The following is a 21,997-nucleotide window of genomic DNA, read 5'->3' as shown; positions in this document are numbered from 1 at the left end:
AAGAGTGGAGTTTTTCTGTAGGCTGGCACCTACGTACTAGTAAACATATTGGCTAGTACAAGAGCTAGGAGGTTGTAGCTCCCTTCCAATAGAAGTTGGATAACGAGAGAAGGTTGTAACCTTCTGCAAGTAGAAGCTTGCGTATTGGTATGAGTCTGCACCAGTATAAGATTGTAAACAGATTTTCTTATTATTAAAAGAAGACAAATACGACAACAGCAGGTGGTTTTTGTCGAGCCATAAAAAGGGTCATTTTCACCTCTATTTACCCCACATTAACTTATCAGTCCAGGAATGATTTGTTATCTCAAAGAGTGTACTCAGTTTGAGGCGGTCATTTGTCAGAGTAATGCTAGTAGTATAGTGCTCAAAATACAAGGGTAAATGAATGCTCAAAACGAGATCTACTTATAGCAAAGCACCTTAAGACTTAAATCATGCATTCAAAAAACTAAAGAAAATTATCAGTCAAGGGTACAGTAATAGTAACTCATCCCTCTGTAAACTGATGTAACTAAAGATAATCAAGGAACAGATCATCAACCTGGGAACTAGACAAAAAATGTCAATGCTCACTATAGTCTCAGATTGTTCTGCACACCAAAGCAATGATAGCGCAAATAATAGGAAATGGAACAGCAACTAGGAAATGTAATAGCAACTAGTTCTTATAAACAGAAAAACCTTAGTCTAAGGAAATAAAGGTGGAAATTGTATCCTACAGGAATTATATAACATTTTTTACTCTAAAGATAAATCGAACAGCAAACGGAAATAGAACATCAACTGATTAGCAATGAAATATAGAATAGCAGTTAGAGTCAGATATAAATATACAGTAAACCAAAATAAATAATACACACAACACGCTTTAATATTGAGAGAAACAATAATCTAACTTCAATACTACCAATATCAATCTCAGTTACAAAGACTAACGAGTGTAATTCATCATGGAACAGAAATGTCAGTTGAACAACAATCGCGATTAAGTGTAAACCATAGATGAATACAGTAATACCAACTTATGGATGTTACAGCCCGGTTACTCTGTAATCGAACAGTAATAGCATTTTGTAAGGAACAGTAATGTTATATCAATGATTAAAAGAACAGAAATGTGTTACAAAGTCAGAATGAACAATATAAAATTCCTGTCTCAGAGAACGATATTACTCAATCGAACATAAATCAAATAGAACCGTGATGTAAATTAACAAAACACATCAGATTACCAAATAAAGCTGATATTGAAAACCACGCATGAAATAAAGATAATGGTACAAGAGAAAGTGTTCCACCAGGGTCGGGCCCTTAGCCTCCAGAGACACACCGCTTGAGATTATTCCAGGATCAAAGATGGAACAACAACCAGATTTATATTAAAGCATTGAAGCAAAGTTACAATGGATCACTTCTCAATGAGAGTCGATGACCAAAGTTTCAAATACAAAGAGAAATTACATAAGAATAACAACAGGTCGTCCCCAAAGCTCACAGTGCTGCCCCTTTTTATAACAGCCGAGCGGAGATATCAATGATGCAAAAATAGTTAAGATAGTGATCCCTCAGGATCAAAGGATCCTGAGGGATTCGCCAAACTGTTAATTCCCAGTTATCCATTTGTTCTCTTGCGCCGATTCGATATCTCCTTTTCCCTTCCTTGGCTGATACAATTCAATTTGGATCTCCTTGTTTGCATGTGGTTTCCTGCCAAAGGGAAAGCAGTTAACTTTGCCCTGTCTTTTTCTTTGGGACGGCAATCTTTCGTTTTTCTCTTTTTTTGCATAATAAATGGCAATTATTAGTAGTTTTGTGTTGCATATAAATCCCATAGATTTTGTCATAATTTCTTATTATATACCTAGTTCATGATGCAAAGAGGTTATGAGTTTTAAAGAAAAGATGACAAAATAATCAATAAAAACATACCTTCTTCAGTACTCCACATTTTTCACCCACATTGGGTTTCCTCCTTAAATCTTGGTGTTCATGTGTGTTGCTTATGTGTGATGTTTTTTTTCTGTTTTTACTGCATTGTCTAATAAGTTATTGATGTACTGGTTTAAGATCAACAAATGATAAATCACAAGTTCTCTAGATATACGCTAGTTTCTCTAATAACAGTTGCGTGTACATGCTACTTCACTTCACTGAAGTAGCGTATATAAATATATTTGAGAAATAAAATTATTGATCTGATAATACTGATTCACCCCCCTCCCAGTATTATTTCCAACAATTGGTATCAGAGCATGTCCTTCAGAAGAAGCTTGATCACTTGAAGGAAGATCCATCAAGATGAATAATCACGAAAGCATGGGATTCATAAGACCACCATTCTTTGATGGGAATAACTTTGTTTATTGGAAAATAAGAACCACGACCTATCTACAATCTCTTGGAACAGATGTTCAGAAATTGTGGAAGGAGGATATTAAGTTCCAACAACAATTCCTACAGACACGGAAGGTAAAAAGAAATATGAAACCAATGCCAAAGTTGTCAATACTTTATTGGGAAGTTTGTCATAATCAAGTTCGTCAAAGTCATGCAGCTCAAATCAGCCAAAGAGATATGGGACAAAATCATTTAGAGCTACGAAGGAGACTCTCAGGTAAAATGTGCTAAGATTCAAACTCTCAGAATTCAGTATGAAACTCTTAAGATGCATAGTGATGAGAGGATAGCTAGTTACTTCTTATGTATAGATGAGGTTGTTAATTGTATGAAGAATCTGGGTGAAGAAATAAAGGAATTTACCTTAGTTTAGAAAATTTTGTGATCCTTGTCTACTAAATTTGAATCAAAAGTGTTTGCCATAGAAGAAAAACAAGATTTGCAGAATATCACTATGACACAGCTTCACAGAATCCTAATTTCTTTTGATATGAGAAAAGGAGTTCCACCAAATATGAGAGAAGACGCATTTAAAGCTTCAAAAAAAGGAAAAGAAACGGAAGAACACAATGAATCAGGAAACATTTCAGATGAAGAAGATGAGGTAATTTTTGTCAAGAAGCTTCAAAGGGGTTCTGGAAGGTTCAAAGATAAGCTACCTTTCAAATGCTTTGCTTGTGGTAGAGTCAGTAATTATGCTGCCAGATGTCCCCATAAAGATAAATATGAAAAAGGAAAGGAATATGCAAAAGGGAATAGGAAACAAGTTGTGAATAGAAGGAGTTACTATACTCATGAAGATAGCGATGGTTTATCTAATAGTGATGAAGATGAAACTAGTCAAGATTACAGACTTCTCATGGCTTATGATAGCGATGATTTTTGGGATAGTTTAGAAGAGGATAGTGATGGTTTATCTAATAGTGATGATTATAGACTTCTCATGGCTTATGACAATGATGATTTTTTTTATGCTTTAGAAGAGGAAAACTTTCATGAAGAAATATCTAAACTCAAAATCTGTTTAGAAGAAAATAATATGATCATAGATACCTTGACATACCAACTTGCTGACAAAGAAAAACACAATGAAAAACTAGAATGTGAAATTGTGGGTCTAAGAAAAGATCTTGAGAAAAAAAATATCTCAATCTTAGATTTGATAAAGGATCAAAAACTTTAAATGAAATTATCAAAGTTCAGCATTCTCCTTTGATTAAGACAGGTCTTGGATATACTAAAGAAGCATCTCAATCACAAAATCCATCAACCTCCACCAAAAGATATCTTGATGCAGCAAAGACCAGTAAACAGTATGTCAATCGTCAGCAAAAGAATAAAGCTAATCACCAAGAAAATCATACTCAATTTGCTCCAAAGATGAATATCAATAGAAACTACAATCAACAAGTAAATAGATTTGATAGTCACAAAAACTTCTTTAATGGGAAATGTTTTTCATATCATAATTTTGGGCACAAAGTTGCTCAATGTGTTGCTTACAAAACCATCATAACTAGAGAAGCATGAAATCAAAGGAATGTAACAGGGATCAAGACAAGTTCCTATAATAAATTTTCCCTTCTTGAAAATGAAATAGAATGCTCAATTTGTAACAAATTTGGTCATGAAGAATCTGAATGCAGAAGAAAATTTTGTCAAACACCTCAAAAGGAGCAAACGCCATTAAATCCCAAGATATGGAGAAGGAAAGAATCTCAAACATAAATATGTGGTATAGCCTTGTGTGCGGAAGGACAAGAAAATCAGTGGTACATCGATAGTGGATGCTCCAAACATATGACAGGTGACAAAGAGAAACTTCACTCATGTAATGCCTTAGAAAAAGAAAAGAATGTCTCATTTGGAAATGACACTACAATTGTCATAAAAGGTAAAGATTTTGTTTTCTTAAAAGAAAAGGTTAAAGCTGGAAATATTATGTATGTAGATGGTTTAAAGCATAACTTGTTGAGTTTCCTTCAAATGTGTGATCAAGGAAATGAAGTGGTGTTTCGATCAAACGGATGTGTTGTTTGTGAGCTTGATATAGGAGAGATGGTGATAAAAGGTACAAGAACTCCAAACAACTTATACATACTCATAGGAGGACAACAACAGTGCTATCTATGCAAAAATGATGAAAACTGGTTGTGGCATAGAAAATTGGGACATCTAATCTTTTCTCAAATAAGAAAAGCATGCAGACTCAAGGTTGTTCATGATCTTCTAGATATCAGCATCCCAGAAAATACAATATGCAAACCATGTCAAATCGGTAAGCAAACCAGAGTTCACTTCATGGAAAAAGAAGGGTCAGCTAGTAAGCCTCTTGAACTTATCCATACTGATTTGTGTGTACCAACAAGGAAAAAGTCACCTCGTGGAGAAGAATACTTTATTTTGTTCATTGATGATTTTTCCAGAATCAAAATGGATTACTTTCCCACATCAACTAAAAATTATATTGAAGAAGAAACGAATGAAGCACCAGAAGAAGATATAATGGTAGAAGAAAAGACTTTGTCCAAGTATGTTCAGAAAAATCATCTAGAAACTCAAATTTTTGGAGAAAAGGAGGCTAGTGTATAGACAAGAAGAACTATTACAGGGACCTCAAGCTATCTAGCATTACTATCCTCCACTGAACCTCAAAATGTAAATGAAGCATGAAAATATGAATGTTGGGTCAAGGCCATGGATGAAGAACTTGAGAAAATTGAAAAAAATGACACTTGGGAATTAGTTCCTAGACCTCATGACAAAAATATTTTAGGAACTAAATGCATATTCAAGAACAAGCTGAATGAAAATGGAGAATTCATTAGAAACAAGGCCAGACTTGTTTGTAAAGGGTATGTTCAACAAGAAGGTATAGGTTTTGAAGAAACATTTGCCCCTGTTGCCAGACTTGAAGCCATAAGAATGTTTTTTTACTCTTTCTAGTTTTCGGAAATTCAAAGTATACCAAATGGATGTAAAATCAGCCTTCCTTAATGGATATTTAGAAGAAGTTTATATTGAACAGATAGAAGGATTCAATCTTGGAAATGATGCAAAACTTGTATGTAGACTCAAAAAGGCTCTCTATGGTCTAAAACAGGCTCCAAGGGCTTGGTATTACCGCCTTGACAAATATCTACATCAACAAGGTTTTACAAAAGGTTCTGCAGATAGCAATTTATATCCAAAGATTGAAAATGATAAATTGCTAATTATTATTGTTTATGTTGATGATATCATTTTTGGTAGCAATGAAGAATCCATGAGTCATAATTTTGCTTCAGTAATGCAACAAGAATTTGAAATTTCCTTTCTTGGTGAACTTACCTATTTTCTTGGTCTACAAGTTCAGCAAACTAAAGATGGTATTTTTCTTTCACAAACCAAATATCTCAAGCAGATCTTGAAAAAGTACGGAATGGAAGATTCTAAACCTATATGTACTCCAATGGTAATAGGATGCAATCTCAGCTCAAATGATGAATCAGTAGCAGTACATCAACCAACTTATAGATCCATGATTGGCAGTGTACTTTATCTAATAGGTACCTGACCTGACATCATGCATGCAGTAGGAATAGTTGGAAGATTCCAAGCAAATCCAAAGGAATCACACCTTCAGGCAGCCAAAAGAATTTTCAAATATCTTCAAGGAACTCAGGAATTTGGACTATGGTATCCTAGAGATGTAGATCTTACTCTTCATGCATATACAGATGCAGATTGGGCAGGAAGTGTTGATGATAGAAAAAGCACTAGTGGTGGTGCATTCTATATGGGTTCCAGGTTAGTGTCTTGGTTCAACAAGAAACAAAGTTCAATTTCTTTATCTAAAACTGAAGCAGAATATGTTGTTGTTGCATCTTGTTGCACATAACTACTTTGGATGATGAAAATTTTGCAAGACATTTAGATCACATGTACTCCACACATCTCCATTCTATGTGATAGTACAAGTTCCATTGGTATTTCAAAGAATCTAATCATGCACTCCAAGACTAGGCACATACCCATCAAGTACCCTTTTCTATGAGAACAAGTGCTTGAACAAAAGGTCAAATTGGAGTATGTCCCCTCCAAAGAACAGGTTGCCTATATATTCACTAAACCACTACCTAGAGAAACATTTGAATATCTCAAACAAAAGTTGGGGGTAGTTGCTACATCATCATGTTGTTAAATCTAGTTTTTCAGAGGAAGGTTATTATACGCGGGTTTCATGAAGTATAGTTGCGTATACACGCGGGTTTTTGTGGCTGAAGAAGCGTATATGTTTTTTAACAAGAAAAACAGTGGGTCAAACTCTGATATGGGTGCTCTATCTGATGTTGATGATTACAGTCTAACAATATGTTTTGTTCATTAATTTTTATTAGACCGACAAAGATGCCTTGATTAATGACTTTTTAACAATGCACAGGTAGCACAAGTTCAGGGGGAGCATTAGCCTTCACACGCATTCTACATTGTTGACATTATGGTTGTCGAGTCCAACTATGGCTTCAAATATTTATACCATTTGTTGCTTAAGTCATGTAAAAGTCTAGGGTGTTATATGACTTCTCATACATTTGAATGAGTCCTATTAGACAAATGATGTAATTTGTATCCCCACTTTGCATGGGATGGATGATTTAATATTTATTTTATTTCTGTCATGTATAAACAATTGGTATATCCCCACTTGGTTGGGTGGATGACTCAAATTTGATATATCCCCACTTGGTTGGGAGATTGATATATGTATGAGTCATTGGTGATAGGAAGGTCAAACTCACATAGGTGAGTTATAGAGTCATGTTATTCTTTTGGAAAATATTTTTGCAGACTCTGCATGTGCTCAAGGGGAGCATGGACGGTTTAGTGCATCACAGCATCAGTGAATTCAACATGTGCCTAGGGGGAGCATGATCAATGTTTATATTCAGTTGTTCAGATATGAAAGCCTTCACTTTGGTCACCCCTTTTCCCTTGATATCAAAGGGGGAGAATATCTTGGTCTGCCCTTTACCCTTGATGTCAAAGGGGGAGAGTATTTTGGTGTTGGTTTTTATCTCTAACAGTTTCTATAGCTTGTAGTAATCAACACCAACATGGTTGCCATCAAGTCCAAAGGGGGAGATCGTTGGCATTATGATGTATGTGGTGTACTTGATGGCAACCCACTTGTGGTAGAACAACTCACTCGTATATGGTGACAAGATGAATCTACGTAACTAGATGAATCTACAGGAGAGATATCAGATGTAATAAAATCCATGGCAATTGTGTTTACATATGTGACAAAATGCAGGGTGGTTCAAAGGAATCATTTTAGAAGTAATATGGAAAATTACAGTGTAACAGGTCTATTCAGAGGTAACATGACACTGGTACAGAAGAAAAGGAAGATGGAACTAAGGTCTATTGATCAGAATAAAGAAGGTAAAGGAAAAGGTTGATGTAAATCAGTTTAAGAAGTATACATAGGTCCACTTAGTCAAAATAGCATATACACATCGGTCCACAAAAAACATGTATATGTATACATGCACTTTCACAGAAGGAAAAGCGTGTATGGGATGGAAAATCAAGGTTTTGGTCCAAGGTATTGGTCTGAGGTATATGGCCCAAGGTATTTGGTCCGAGGTATTGGTCTGAGGTATTTGGTCCAAGGTATTGGTCCTAAGTGGTTTTGGTCCAAGGTATTGAGAAAGGTATAAAACTATATAAGGAGGAGAAGATAATTAGGCCAAGTGTGTAAGGAATGAATATCTCATGAAGGGCAAAATCAAAAGAAAATATGCATGTTATGGGTTTATGGTGCTTTTCTTGATCTAAACTAAGGATGAACCTTACTAGTTGATGGGGATGAGATCTAATGATGGATTAGGATCATCAGACCTAAAATGAATTATTATTATGGTTTGATCATGGATAGTCTAGATCTGAATGCTAACGCATGATTTACACTGTAAATTTTCTGATATGGGTATCTCTGAAGTCTGGAGGTGCAGCGAAGTTATGAAGTAAGTATTTGAATATCTGTATGTTGGTTTGCTTTGGTGAAGGTGTGTATACACGTTGGTTCGGCTCTTCCAAGTACCGTATGCAAAAGAAAAGCTTGATGTTCAAGGATGACTGATCTATCTGATCAATGTTGTTGTTTTACTATTGTCTTCCAATGAAGTCATCTTATATTTGAATGTAAAACTAAATGAATAAGGGGTTTGATATTTGATAGATTGATTGTATAAGTGAGAAGAAGTGATCTTTGTTGTTGCCTATGTAAATCTCTATAATTTGACAGTAGATGTTCAGTATATTGTTGGTTGGTACAGACTTGATTCACAAGTTTATGTTTGCAGTATCTTTGGAGGTATATGCAGGTTTGATTAACAGAAGTGGCATATACACGCAGTTTGGGTTCAGCCAAGTAGTGTATACAATTTGATGCATGGTTTCTCAGGTTACAGCTAGTTTTGAATGATGATGTAGATTTCGGGGTTCAGCACAGTGTTCTGATGATAATGATTTGATTGTTTCAGGTTAACTGCATGTTGGTTGATGAAGTTTGATTTTCTAAATTTCTGATGGGTTATTGATGAGTCAAGGTCTCCATATGTCTTGATATGTGCCAGGAGCATCCAGTCTGAAAATTCATGAAACATGGTCCTTGGTGGAAGAGTGGAGATTTTCTATAGGCTGGCACCTACATACTAGTAAACATATTGGCTAGTACAAGTGCTAGGGGGTTGTAGTCCCCTTACAGTAGAAGCTAGAGAATGAAAGAAGGTTGTAACCTTCTACAGGTAGAAGCATGTGTAGTGGTATGAGTCTGTACCAGTACAAGATTGTAAACAGATTTTCTTATTATTAAAAGAGGACAGAGATGACAGTAGTAGGTGGTTTTCACCCACATTGGGTTTCCACCTTAAATCTTGGTGTTCATGTGTGTTTCTTATGTGTGATGCTTTATTTTGCTTTTACTGCACTGTCTAATAAGTTACTAATGTATTGGTTTAAGATCAACACATGATAAATTGTCTAAATCACAAGTTCTCTGGATATACGTTGGTTTCTCTAATCACAGTTGTGTGTACATGCTAGTTCACTTCACTGAAGTAGCGTATATAAATCTGTTTGAGAAATAAAATTATTGATCTGATAATACTGATTCACCCCCCTCTCATTATTATTTCCAACAGAACCTCCTGTAATAAACTTTTAATCCCATGAATGATCTGAACTCATCCATATTCCTATGAGTTTCCCATTCCATGATACCCTTATCATTTCTAGATCCACTACTATGCCTTCCTTGGAGACAGCATTCCCCAAATAATGTACCTATATTTGAAAGAAACTTCATTTACTAAGCTTGGCATACAACTAATTATCTCTTAGTAATTTCAATATTGTTGCTAAGTGTTTGGCATGCTCTTACTCATTCTTAGAATATATCAATATATCATCAATGAATACAATCACAAACTTGTCCAGATAAGGACGCAACACACTATTCATCAAACACATGAAAGTTGTTGAAGCGTTAGTCAAACCAAAAGGAACTAAAACAAACTCATAATTCCCATACCTGGTTCGGAAAGAAGTCTTGTCTAGTTCCTCTTCTTTAATGCGTACCTGGTGGTATCCTAATCTAAAATCAATCTTCAAAAACACTGCTTCTCCCTTCAACTAGTCAAACAAGTCATCTATCCTCAGCAACAAATACCTGTTCTTGATGGTTACCTTGTTCAACTACATGTATTCAATACACAACCTGAGAGTACCATCCTTCTTCTTCACAAACGACACTGGTGCATCTCATGGCGATGCACTTGGCCTAATGTATCCCTTGTCAAGTGTTTCCTTCAACTGCAACTTCAATTTCACTAAATCTAGAGTGCTCTTCCTGTAAGGTGCCTTTGATGTTGGTGTTGCTCCTAGTACCAACTCAATAGAAAATCCCATTTCCTTATGAGGTGTAAACTCTAAAATCTCTCTAGGAAATACATCCTCAAACTGCTGCAAAACCGGATACTTCTTAAATGCTTCTGCATCCTCAACATCCTTACATTTATCAATAGAAATACTCACTGTAGATAATGTACACCCTTTCCTATGAATGTGCTTTTCCTACATAGTTGTAACCATTCTAACTGATGTTTCCTTCTTCTTACCCTGCAAGATTCTTTGTTCTCCATTTCCATCCAGACATGCAATAGCCTTGTCATAACAATCTAATTTAGTCCTGTGAAGATACAACCAATACATACATAGAAGCATATTGTATGATCCCAATGGAAGCACATTCAGATGCGTTGATGTAGGCATATCATTCAAATAAAATGCACAAGAGCTTACCGAGTGATGAACTATTTTCTTATTACCTATAACCAACTGCAGTAACCAAGATTATTATGCACTTTTTTTCTCAAACCACACTTATCCACCAGTTTAGGGTTAACATAACTATAATTAGATCCAGGGTGAATCAAAATAGAAAAAACTTGATCATAAATCTTACCATCCATCTGGATAATAGATGTTTTGTGATTTGCATAAATATTATCCAATGTTGCATAGATCCGAGGAATGCTCCATCCAACATCCCCAACTATCTACGCCTCCTGAGAACTATAAATATGAGGCATACCAAGCTAATATGATGAACAATCCTTCTTGAGATGCTCCCTTCCACATATCCAAGATTCTAATTGTCTCCTACCATCACCTATGTTCTATTTCTCTCCAGGATGAGACTCATGCCCCTTCTCATCTACAATAAACTTCTTGTAAGGAACAACATTCTCTTTTTCACTTGCATCATAATTTGTTCTTCACTTCGATGGCCATTTACCTTTATTCTTGTCATTCCCTTTCCAACCTTGCTTAAACTTGGTCTTACGCTTTGATTTCTCATACCAGTGTTTCAACTTCCCAATGACTTCTTCCATCAACTGAGGCTCATCATACTCAATTTGATCCTTAAATGTTAATGGAAATCCACTAACAAATCTTTGAACCTTCACATTCTCATCCTTATGATATGGTACATACCTCAACAAATCCAATAACTTATTTATGTACTCCTCATTTGTTATCGATTGCATCTTTAGCTCATAGAACTCATTGGCTTTACTGTCATAGTACCTCTTTGACAAGTACTTCTTCCTGGAAAGTCTCTTGAATTCATGCCAACTCAATTCCTATGTTCTGATGTCTCTAACCCGCTTCACATCTTCCCACCAAATGTTTGTTTTTCCTTTATGACTGAAAATAGTTATCTTGGACTTCATGATCTATATGTAGTCATGCATATCAAAGAACTTCCTTATTCCAAGAAATCATGCCTCTACATCCTTCAACTTCTTGAACTCTCCATCAAATGTAGGTGGCTTGTCTTTCTTGAACTCATCTAGCAAATATTCCCTGTGACTCCTGCTCTAAGGATGATAATGATGATGACCATGATACATGTATAAATCATAATTAGAGTGTAATCCATGTTTGTTGCCTCGCCTATTAGGTGTATCCAAGAACCTGCCATCCCTGGCGGTATCAACTCGATCCGACTTGTACCCATCATGAGACCTGCTACAATATGCCCCATTAGTCATGTCCTCTTATCCATAATTGATCCATGGTTTTCCATGTCTCTACAAGTATGAAAAAAATTGAGGATAACTACTGTTATCTCAAAATCAGATCCTGATAGGCTGCTGGTCAGGTTGACTCTAAGTAACTATTTCAACCTACTTTAGGCTGAGGCTTAGCCTCCTCAACCTGAGAGGGCTCTCTCTTGATGGATTAATGATTTTGATTAAAGATAAGATGGCTAACTCTTATAGAACAATTGTGAAAAATATGAATGGTGGAAACACATTAAACAAAACTATCCATTGGGCTTATGGAGTCAACAACACCTCAATATAACAATGAACTCAACCCTACATGGAAGTCAGGGCATTCAACATTTAAACATTCAGAACATAAACTCATATGGGACCACACAGTTTATAAATGTATACAGGAAGTCAGAGCACATTCAGTGAATTCTGAGTGATTATACATCCATACCACTGTAAGAATTAAGAAAAGGACAACATCACATATTCTGAACATAAAAAATCCTTCATGAGTCCTGAGAAGTAAAGTCAAGCATGTATTACTGAAAATGAGTCTTACATAGGCCAAATACAAGCTTTTCCATAAAATTTTCCAACCCTGATTACATTGCTATTTCAGCTATATATAGAGCTCTTATTCTAACTGATCGAGATTCCTCCTCCAGCATGAGGGGAATTCGAAAACTACTTCTATTACTAACAACTCTTAAACTCTAACTACTTAATAAATACAACAAAGTGTTGACTGGAGTTTTTAGAGATCTAAATCAACTATGACTCTAACTCCATATTACATGCATGATGGCTATAATTAAGATGATTCCTTTCTATGACATCTGGTTCTCTTTCAGTTTGGCTGTGGTAGGTGTTTGTAGCTGCTTGTTGGCCTTTAATGTCGTATCCTCTCCATTGCCCTGAAACATAGGAAACTACCGCTGTTTTACCCGTCTTTGGTTTGCCTCAAATGTTCGAATCCAAAGAAACATGCCATTTATATTTGATTACCCAAAATAGAACAGATTGCCACGTCCTTGATGTGTTGGCCACCTTTGTCATGTGTAAAGGCAAAAACTCTTTCAAACCGTTTTGACATATCTTGAACTGTGGTAAGTGTGTTCACTTTATGACAAAAATTTAAAGCTGGATTCGAATCCATATTTTCTCCACCTGTCTTTACATGGTTGAATGTTGATAGCTTCAGATAATGCCTTGTATATATTCCCCTTTCAAAATTCCCGCTTGTATCTCAAAACCGGTTGACTGATATCAGATTGTTTTAGCTTCAGCAGTTTCGTAGCGCGCTATGAAATTGCTGAGTTTTAGTCATCATCTTCAGCAGTTTCGTAGCACTCTACGAAACTGCTATGTTATTCCAAACGACACAGTTTCGACCAATTTTTTTTCCATTTTGAGCCCTTTGCTATCTTGAAATGTCTCTTTTCATGTGCCTTGGAGCTTTTCAAACTGAATATATATATAGACCCCATTCTTTCCATATGCCTCCACATAACACCAATCATCTGTTGTGCCAACCATTAATGAGAGATTACACATAGGATTCTGGACAGCTGCAGCAAAAAACCTATCTAGTGCCTAGTCAATTAAATGGGTTGCAATAATGCCTTCAGTTATCTGAGATTTCTTCAGAATACCATCTGGATCACATGTCACAAACCAACCAATCTGCCAACCAGGAACCATCCATTTCTTCGATATGCTCCCAAGAGTAATTACTGGTATAATTGATGCAAAGAATCCCATTGGAATGAATGGCTTCTTACCAAAGACAATATGAGCATATACTTCATCTGAGATTATTAACAAACCTAATCTTTTAGCTGTCTCTGCAACCTTAGCCAAATGATCATGGGTAAAAGTGGTGCCACATGGGTTGCTTGGATTGATAACAACCATTGCCATTGTGTTGCTGTCTGCAATTGTATGAAGTTGGTCTAGATTGATTTCCAAACCCCTTTCTGGAACTAAATCATGATGCCTTGCTTCCTTTTTCTTGCATTGCCAATAAGTGAAGATGACATGAGATATAAGCTTCTATTCTGGCTGAAAAATAAGGCTTGGGACAGAGCTCATAACTCCTCACAGAAAAATTATTTGGAAAAAATGAAGGAGGCTTTTGTGAACCAATCCATGCTGAACAAAAACCTATCTTGGTTTTTTGAAACACCTTCCCTACCGCCCAGAATGTGTCTTTGAAAAACAGGTGTAAAATAGGAGATGAAAAACTGCACCTACAGCAGTTTCGTAGCGCAACTTTGGTCATTAATTTCTCTCACATCGTAATGGATTTGAGGAAACTGAAGGAGGTTTTTCTAGTTCATTCTTTTAGGAATAAAAACCCCTTTCCATTTCCCAAAATAGGCTTTCAGTTTCTTTAGAGACCTCCTGGAAGTTGACTACCTTTTCATAATAAAACTTTGGAGTTCATAAATGTATTTCTTTTCTTTGCTTCTTTTTGAAACTTGCAACCTGTGCATACCAAGACAGCTAATGACCTAATGATGAGGATTCTAATAAATATGACAGCTGGGTGATATTTTCTATGGATCAGCACGAAATCACCTAGACAGGGTCTACGAAATCACCTAGACAGTTGCGTTGCGAAAACACCTAAAACTGACTTATGCACTACAAAATTACCTAAAGAGCTTTGTAGCACATAATAACCTTTGAACAGAGCTGACACATGGAAATTGTGTGAATTATGAGACCAGTGGTGAATGAGAATGCATAGTGGACTCCTAAGACTCAGACTCTAAGGCAAACAAAAACTCAAACTTAGACTAGCACCGAATCTTTACCATCAAGCTAGTATGAGAAATTTTGGCATTAAAATTCTTAAGTGATAACAACTACATTGACCTATACTTACTTCTCCTATTCCCTAGTAATCTCTCCTATGACTGAATGATTCTATCATTATATACCTTGTAACTTCTTATTTTTGCCTTCAAACTTCTCAAAGTGTCTGTTATGTCTGGAGAGTACTCATCTCTAGGATGCTCATGTGATCTATAAGGGGAGTCTCATGAACTGTAATACACCATTTTTCTAGTCATCTTTGATCTTATTCTTCCTGCAAGCATACCATGTTAGCTAAACCAAGATATAAACATAATCAGCATACCTTGGTGAAGTTCAAGGCAGGTTGCCATGTTTGCAAAATAAATTCATATTAGCATGATAAATGTACATATACTAAATCATATAAATATACCAACATCATCCATGACAATACCAATTGCATACCATGACCTCATCCACGACAACCATGACCATGGCAGTACATGCATAACAACCATATAGACAATTGGCATGCATAACAAACACATATACAACCGTCATGCATGCATAACAACACATTCCTCCCATCCAATCCAATTATTGAACCATGCTTTGATACCAATCTGTAATTGGTATCAAATATCATCCAAAGAGAATGGAAACTCTGATACCAATATGTAAATACCTCCTCCCACACTTACCCAAGTTCACTGGTCCACCGGGGTAAATATGTGACTAAGAGTTGCCATGGCATGACTCAACCCACTTTCACCATTTTTCTAGGGTAAACATGAGATGAGGGATAATATAACATGACTTAACCTCCTAGGTATAGTTAAGGAAGTGGAATCGACAAACTGAAACTTTATTGACCTTCCTTAGGAGCTTTAAAACCCCCAAGAGCCAAACAACCACTCCAGGTACCACATCCCTGAGTTAACTTTCCTCTTTAGTGGTATGGACTCCCAGTCACTTGTATAAAAAGACAAGATAGTGACAGTAATGCTCCAGTCGCATGGATAACCCTACCTCCCATCGGTTGTAGTCTAAAATCCCCAGTTCTGTGCATGCAACTCCATAATATGAGCCACTTTTTCAGGGCTAGGATCAAGACCTATGCCCAAAACTTGATAAAACTTTCCATAATGATAAAATACATCAAGACCAAGATATAGATACAAGACTTAGTCAAGCACTTGATCTAACCATGCCTAACCACAATATACATTTCATCAAACACATTGTGAATATGCAATATCCTGCTATAAATGCATATTTGAAAATAGGATTCTCATACTTATTTAGAAATCATCAAGAAGGTCTAATTCCCCCTCATAATAGTTGCAATAATGTCTATTAGGTCATGCATTCAATAACCATTCATCAATCAAAACATGTTAAGAGACATAACTATAATCTGTCATGAAAGCATGCTTATAACCAACATATAACCAAAATAGCAATAATGATAGAACAACCATCAAAGCCACATCATAGCAAGTGAATTTACTCATAAAATAAAAGAGGAAAAGATCTCTTATTAACATATCAAAAATCCAACCAAGTTAAAGACTTCCACCTACCACCCGACCATTGTTAGCTTAGTTTGGGCTGACCCAGGTTCGGTTCTTTTACTGTGCACCAACAAAACCATCAATCACTGGCCCATTTGGCAACAACCTGCAAACAGATCGTAGTGTCACCCGAAGTTACTATGGGAGGATGTAGAACTAGATTTCTACAGCCTTGAGGGATGATAGGATGTGGTATTTTTGTGTTTTCTTATACTTAACATTCATACATTACTTCGCCACATTACATTCATCACTTAAAACATATGATATAAACCCTTAATAATTACTACGTTGTACTAAAATGAAACTGTAATAAAACTGCTACGCTACAACAGAAAGCAAATAAACACATGAAGACACAAATTTTACCGTGGTTCATCCCAATGTGGTACTACATCCACAATAAATGTTTCTTATAATAGAGGATTTGTAAAATAAATAGTTATTGGCCTACGCACTTAGTTGCAGTCAGTCCGTGCACTTAGTTGTGGACTCAGGCCTCTGCACACTCAGCTGCAGATCCTCGGCTTCCTTCCAAAGTACAGATCAATAAGATATAACCATAACGCAGATCTAGATCATAAAATGATTCTTCTCTTTATTATTTGACCCTGTTAGTGTCAGTCTTTCCAGCCTTCCTCCAGTGATCAAATATGCTCTTACAAAGTGGTCTTAGAGTGTCAAGGTCAAATTTTGTCATTTCAAAGAGTTTTCAAGCAAAATTTGGTCACTAGGCATTAGGTCTAGGGTTTGCTTTAACTCCTTCTAAAGTTGTCAAAATGTTGGTCCATGTCATTATTCAGCTGAGTCTATCATCATTCATAGGGTTTTCATTATCATGTCAGTGTCTAATGAGTCATTTTACATCTTGTTCATGCTTCAGTCGCACCTAGGCAAGCTCATTTCCTTCTCCTAGGGTTTTGATGCCAATTTCTCTTGGACGGTCTAGTCATCGGCAAAACTTGTATCCAGATGTTCATACACCTTCCCCTATCCTTAAAGTACCTTACCAAATTCTTCCCATCCCTTAGATCCGCCAAATTCCTCATTTTTGCACAAACCCTAGTTTCTAGCTACAACCTGGCAATTTTCTAGGTTTGGCCTGTGTTTTGCCCTTTTGGACTCCTTCCCCTCGCTCAATCTCTGCGATTCCACTTTCCCCTGCTTCCTAACATCCCTCCCTACTCCCAAAAATTTCCTCAAGAATTTAGAAGCCCCCTATCCCCTTCATTTCGCTCCATTTTGACAAAATTCCTTGTTTCACACATCGGGACAAGTCGCACTCAAATGATGTTCTAGAGCAATCAAAGATGAATTTTGGAAAACTGAGAGAGATTTTTGTCCACAATATGCCAAAGAAGAAAAACCTCCTTCACTTTTTGCACAGGTGTCATGGTTTTAGAGAAATGTCAAAATTACAATCGCCGGATCCAAGGAGGTTGGCCAAGGCACTAAAACGACGGAAAAGGCCCGATCCACTCCAAATTTTGGCCAAAGCCTCTTTGACTGAGCATGGTACTTTATTGGGGACTCACAGCAAATCCCAAGAAATTTTGAGAATTTTGGGTGAATTTTGGCATTTTCAGGCAATTTGCAGGTTTTTCCCATTAACGGGTCTCACCCCCCGCGCGACCCTTCATCATGGCAACTCCATTTGACAAAAAATCAGCATTTCCAGATTTTTCATGCAAAGTCACACATGCTCATGGATGGACTTGAGATTTGGTGAAGTTTTGGGCCTCCAGAAAGTCAAAAAACTAGCAAAAAATGACTTTCTGCCACTTTTTTGAATTGCAGAAAGCAGTCTTGGGAGATTTGATTTTTGACAGGGAAAATGAACTCCAAATTCAAAAATTCTAGTTGGGTTGGAAATTAGACTCACATACCTTTCCAACAAACCTAATCTTGCCCAATTTGGACACCTGAAAGTGCCCCAAAAGTGGCTCCAAAGGCGCGTGACCCGTTAGGCAGATTTTTCCAAAATGCACTGTACAGCTCAGAAAAACGCAGTTTGACCCAGTTTGACTTTTTGGGGTGAATTATGATTCTCTTTGATGTAATTATTGTACTTTTAAGACAATTTTACTCTTATGTAACACTTCTAGAAGATTCATTCATGAAAAGGGTAAATATTAAATGAATGAATTGGTTTCCTAGCTTATAGAGGCAAGTTGTTTTGACTGCCTAGTTTGTAGTGCTTAGTTTAGAAGTGGTTGAAACAGCTCCTAGGATAGTGAGCTCGACCCATGGAGGCAGGGAAAGAGGTTAGATCATCTATATTATGTACTTTCTTGCTCATTTTCATGGTTGGACTCTTGAGGGAGAAGCTATCATTGTATTATTCACTGTATCTCTCCAATTTTTGGCTAAGGAAGACCAGGGTTTTGCAGTCCTCTTTGGGATTCTTGTGGACTCATGTGTTGATGGTGTGTTTCTCAATGTACTTGTAAGCTTGTTATGTGACTCATTTCCTTTCTTTTACTTCTGCACATTAAACAAATGAAGTGTTAAAGTAAGAATTCATGCCTGCCATGCTCTGCTTTTAAGTTTGTTTAATTTCAATGTTTTCTACTGTCTAAAGAGAATTCAAAGTTATTGTTTGCTCTCTTTAGCTCCTCACCTTTCATTCCTGACCATCCACCTCAATCAAAGGCATCAATACTGTCTCCTACCTCGCCCCAAAGAACCCCCTGCAGAAACTGTGTCCAATCCCCGCACCCAAAATTGCCATCCCCTCAATTTGCCACCAAAAACCCTAAAAACCCCAAATCAACCTTTTTGATCAGTTTACTAGCCTAAAATCAGTGTTACCCTATTGGTCATCTCATCTATTGAAGATTTTACCGAGATAGACCGGAGAGAGCCTTCTCCTGCCCCGTAGGGCTAGCTACGAGGCTAAATGGTTTGATGTTGCCTTGAGGTTTACCTTTCTCAGCCTGAGGTGAAATTTCAAGTGCTAACATTCTGGCGACCATACTGGGGAGAACAAACTTGTTTGTGGATTGATGTGTTTGTTTCATAAGTCTTAGACGGAGCCTGAAGTTATTCCAGGTAGCCTTCGAAACGCTTTTGCTTTGCATAAGCGGAAGTAGATAAACGCTGCTTCAGTCCATCTCCGTGAGCTTGTGAATACAACACTTCATTTGCATTTTACCCCAGTACATGTATCAAGTTCAAATCTGATTGTTGATAGTGGACAACGATCAGACACTTGAAAGGCTGAAATCATTCACTGGCAACTCCTTCACTGAAAAATCCAGAGATCAATGCTTCATGGTGACTTCATTGCAGAAAGATCAGTGGCTTTGAGATTTTCAAGATGGATCGGATTGCAAGAAGATACGCTCCCCTGAGCCGAGATCACATCCCTGGGTTTCCAAATAAAATTCCGAAGGTAGATTGGTCAAGGAATCTACCTATATTTAATGATGATGGTAAGAAGGATGCTGCTCTTCATCTAGTTAGATTTCATATGCATATTCGCAAGTTGAAGGTGGATTTTCCAGAAGATTGCTTGATGAAGATATTCCTGGCCACTCTGGAAGGTAGAGCCCAATCATGGTATGAAAGTTTGTCGCCTGCATGTATTTACTGTTTAAAGGATTTTCATGCCTTGTTCATTGAAAGATATCAAGCATCTTATCCATCATTAAATTTAGTTCAAGACTGTTGCAAACATGCTTCTACTTTTATTGAAAGCCTTGAGAAATATTATGAAGATGATAATTTTATGGACGTTGAGATTATGGAGGCTCTGTATGAGAATCCATTTCAGCAGCACACAGAAATCTTAGAGGATACTTGTCAAGATCAGCAGGTTGAAGATGGCCATATGGCTGAAAATGAGGAAAGAGCAAATGTTGTTTCAGATCTTCCCACAGAAGAAGACATCATGCAGATGGAAGAAGACAGGACAGCTACTTCAGTTCTAGATTCAGATTGTGATGACCAAGCATGCCTTGTGTTGAATCCTGAAAAGGAGGGTTTTGTTGTTGAGACCATAGACAGAGTTTTTGATCCAAATGTTCTCATGCCATCAGAACAAAGCCTGCATGAGGAGGTAATTCAGTCAGTTCATGAAAAGCAAGATGACATCTTCATTCAAGTAAGTGAAAAGGTTTCTCTTGATGAATCTATGGTAGCTGATAGAAAGGTTAGTGTTGGGTTACACGAAACATCTCAAATTTCTTTTCTCGTGTTTGATGAATGTAATGAGAATCTGGTTGTCATATCCTATGAGGATGACCTACCATATATTCAAACTACAAAAGATCAGATCATTCAGGATTCCATTTCAGATTCTTCCTCATATGTCTCATGTTTTGAAATGTTATTTCAAGAAGAGATCTGCTCATCTACTTGTTCAGAGTTTTTTGAGGACCAGGAACATACTCTTTCTGAAGCACATGATGAAGGCAGATCAGAATTTGAAGCAAAAGACACCTTGTTCTTTCAGCAGGAGGTGGCAGTGGCAAATCTTCATGTTTTTCACGATCCTCTAGCAAGTTTGTTGCAACCAGCAGTGATAGTGTTTATTGCAGTGTTCAGTGATGAAGGAGATCATGGTCAACTATGTTTTTGGATGCCCAGTGATAGGTTTGTACTGTTGACCAGAAGATCTGATAAGAAGAATCAATCAAGAAGGCATCTACTTGATTGGTTGCATTGGCATTTTGATATAGTTTGATGTATATTGTCTTGTAAGAAACACAGGTGGTTGTCATCATGATTTCAAATCTTGATGGACTGCTGCCCTTCAATAAGCTTTGTAAGTTCTTGTTTTCGTTAAGTCAGTCATGAGTCATTTATGAGTCAGTTTTCAGTCATGTTGGTTTCATAATTGTGTCGGCTTGAGTCAGGTTTCAGTCAATAAATGAGTCAAAGTCTTGTGTCGTTTGCCGAAATAATGACTCCATCGCCCAATGGTTGAAAGCACTGGTCTGCTCTCCCAGAGGTCTGAGGTTCTTGGCACCTCCAAGGAGCTACCATCCCCATTGGAGCCAATGTTAGTGTCAGTCTTTCCAGCCTTCCTCCAGTGATCAAATATGCTCTTACAAAGTGGTCTCAGAGTGTCAAGGTCAAATTTTGTCATTTCAAAGAGTTTTCAAGCAAAATTTGGTCAATAGGCATTAGGTCTAGGGTTTGCTTTAACTCCTTCTAAAGTTGTCAAAATGTCGGTCCATGTCATTATTTAGCTAATTCTATCATCATTCATAGGGGTTTCATTATCATGTCAGTGTCTAATGAGTCATTTTACGTCTTGTTCATGCTCTAGTCGCACCTAGGCAAGCTCATTTCCTTCTCCTAGGGTTTTGATGCCAATTTCTCTTAGACGGTCAAGTCATCAGCAAAACTTGTATCCAGATGTTCATACACCTTCCCCTATCCTTAAAGTACCTTACCAAATGCTTCCCATCCCTTAGATCCGCCAAATTCCTCATTTTTGCACAAACCCTAGTTTCTAGCTACAACCTGGCAATTTTCTAGGTTTGGCCTGTGTTTTGCCCTTTTGGACTCCTTCCCCTCGCTCAATCTCTGAGATTCCACTTTCTCCTACTTCCTAACATCCCTCCCTACTTCCAAAAATTTCCTCAAGAATTTAGAAGC

The sequence above is a fragment of the Pinus tabuliformis genome, chromosome 7 (genome assembly GCF_031772625.1).
Source record: "Pinus tabuliformis cultivar Carrire ecotype Pingquan chromosome 7, CPIR1, whole genome shotgun sequence".
NCBI classification, from domain to species: domain Eukaryota; kingdom Viridiplantae; phylum Streptophyta; class Pinopsida; order Pinales; family Pinaceae; genus Pinus; species Pinus tabuliformis.
The sequence above is the reverse complement of the archived record's forward strand: the minus strand, read 5'-3'. Positions refer to the sequence as shown.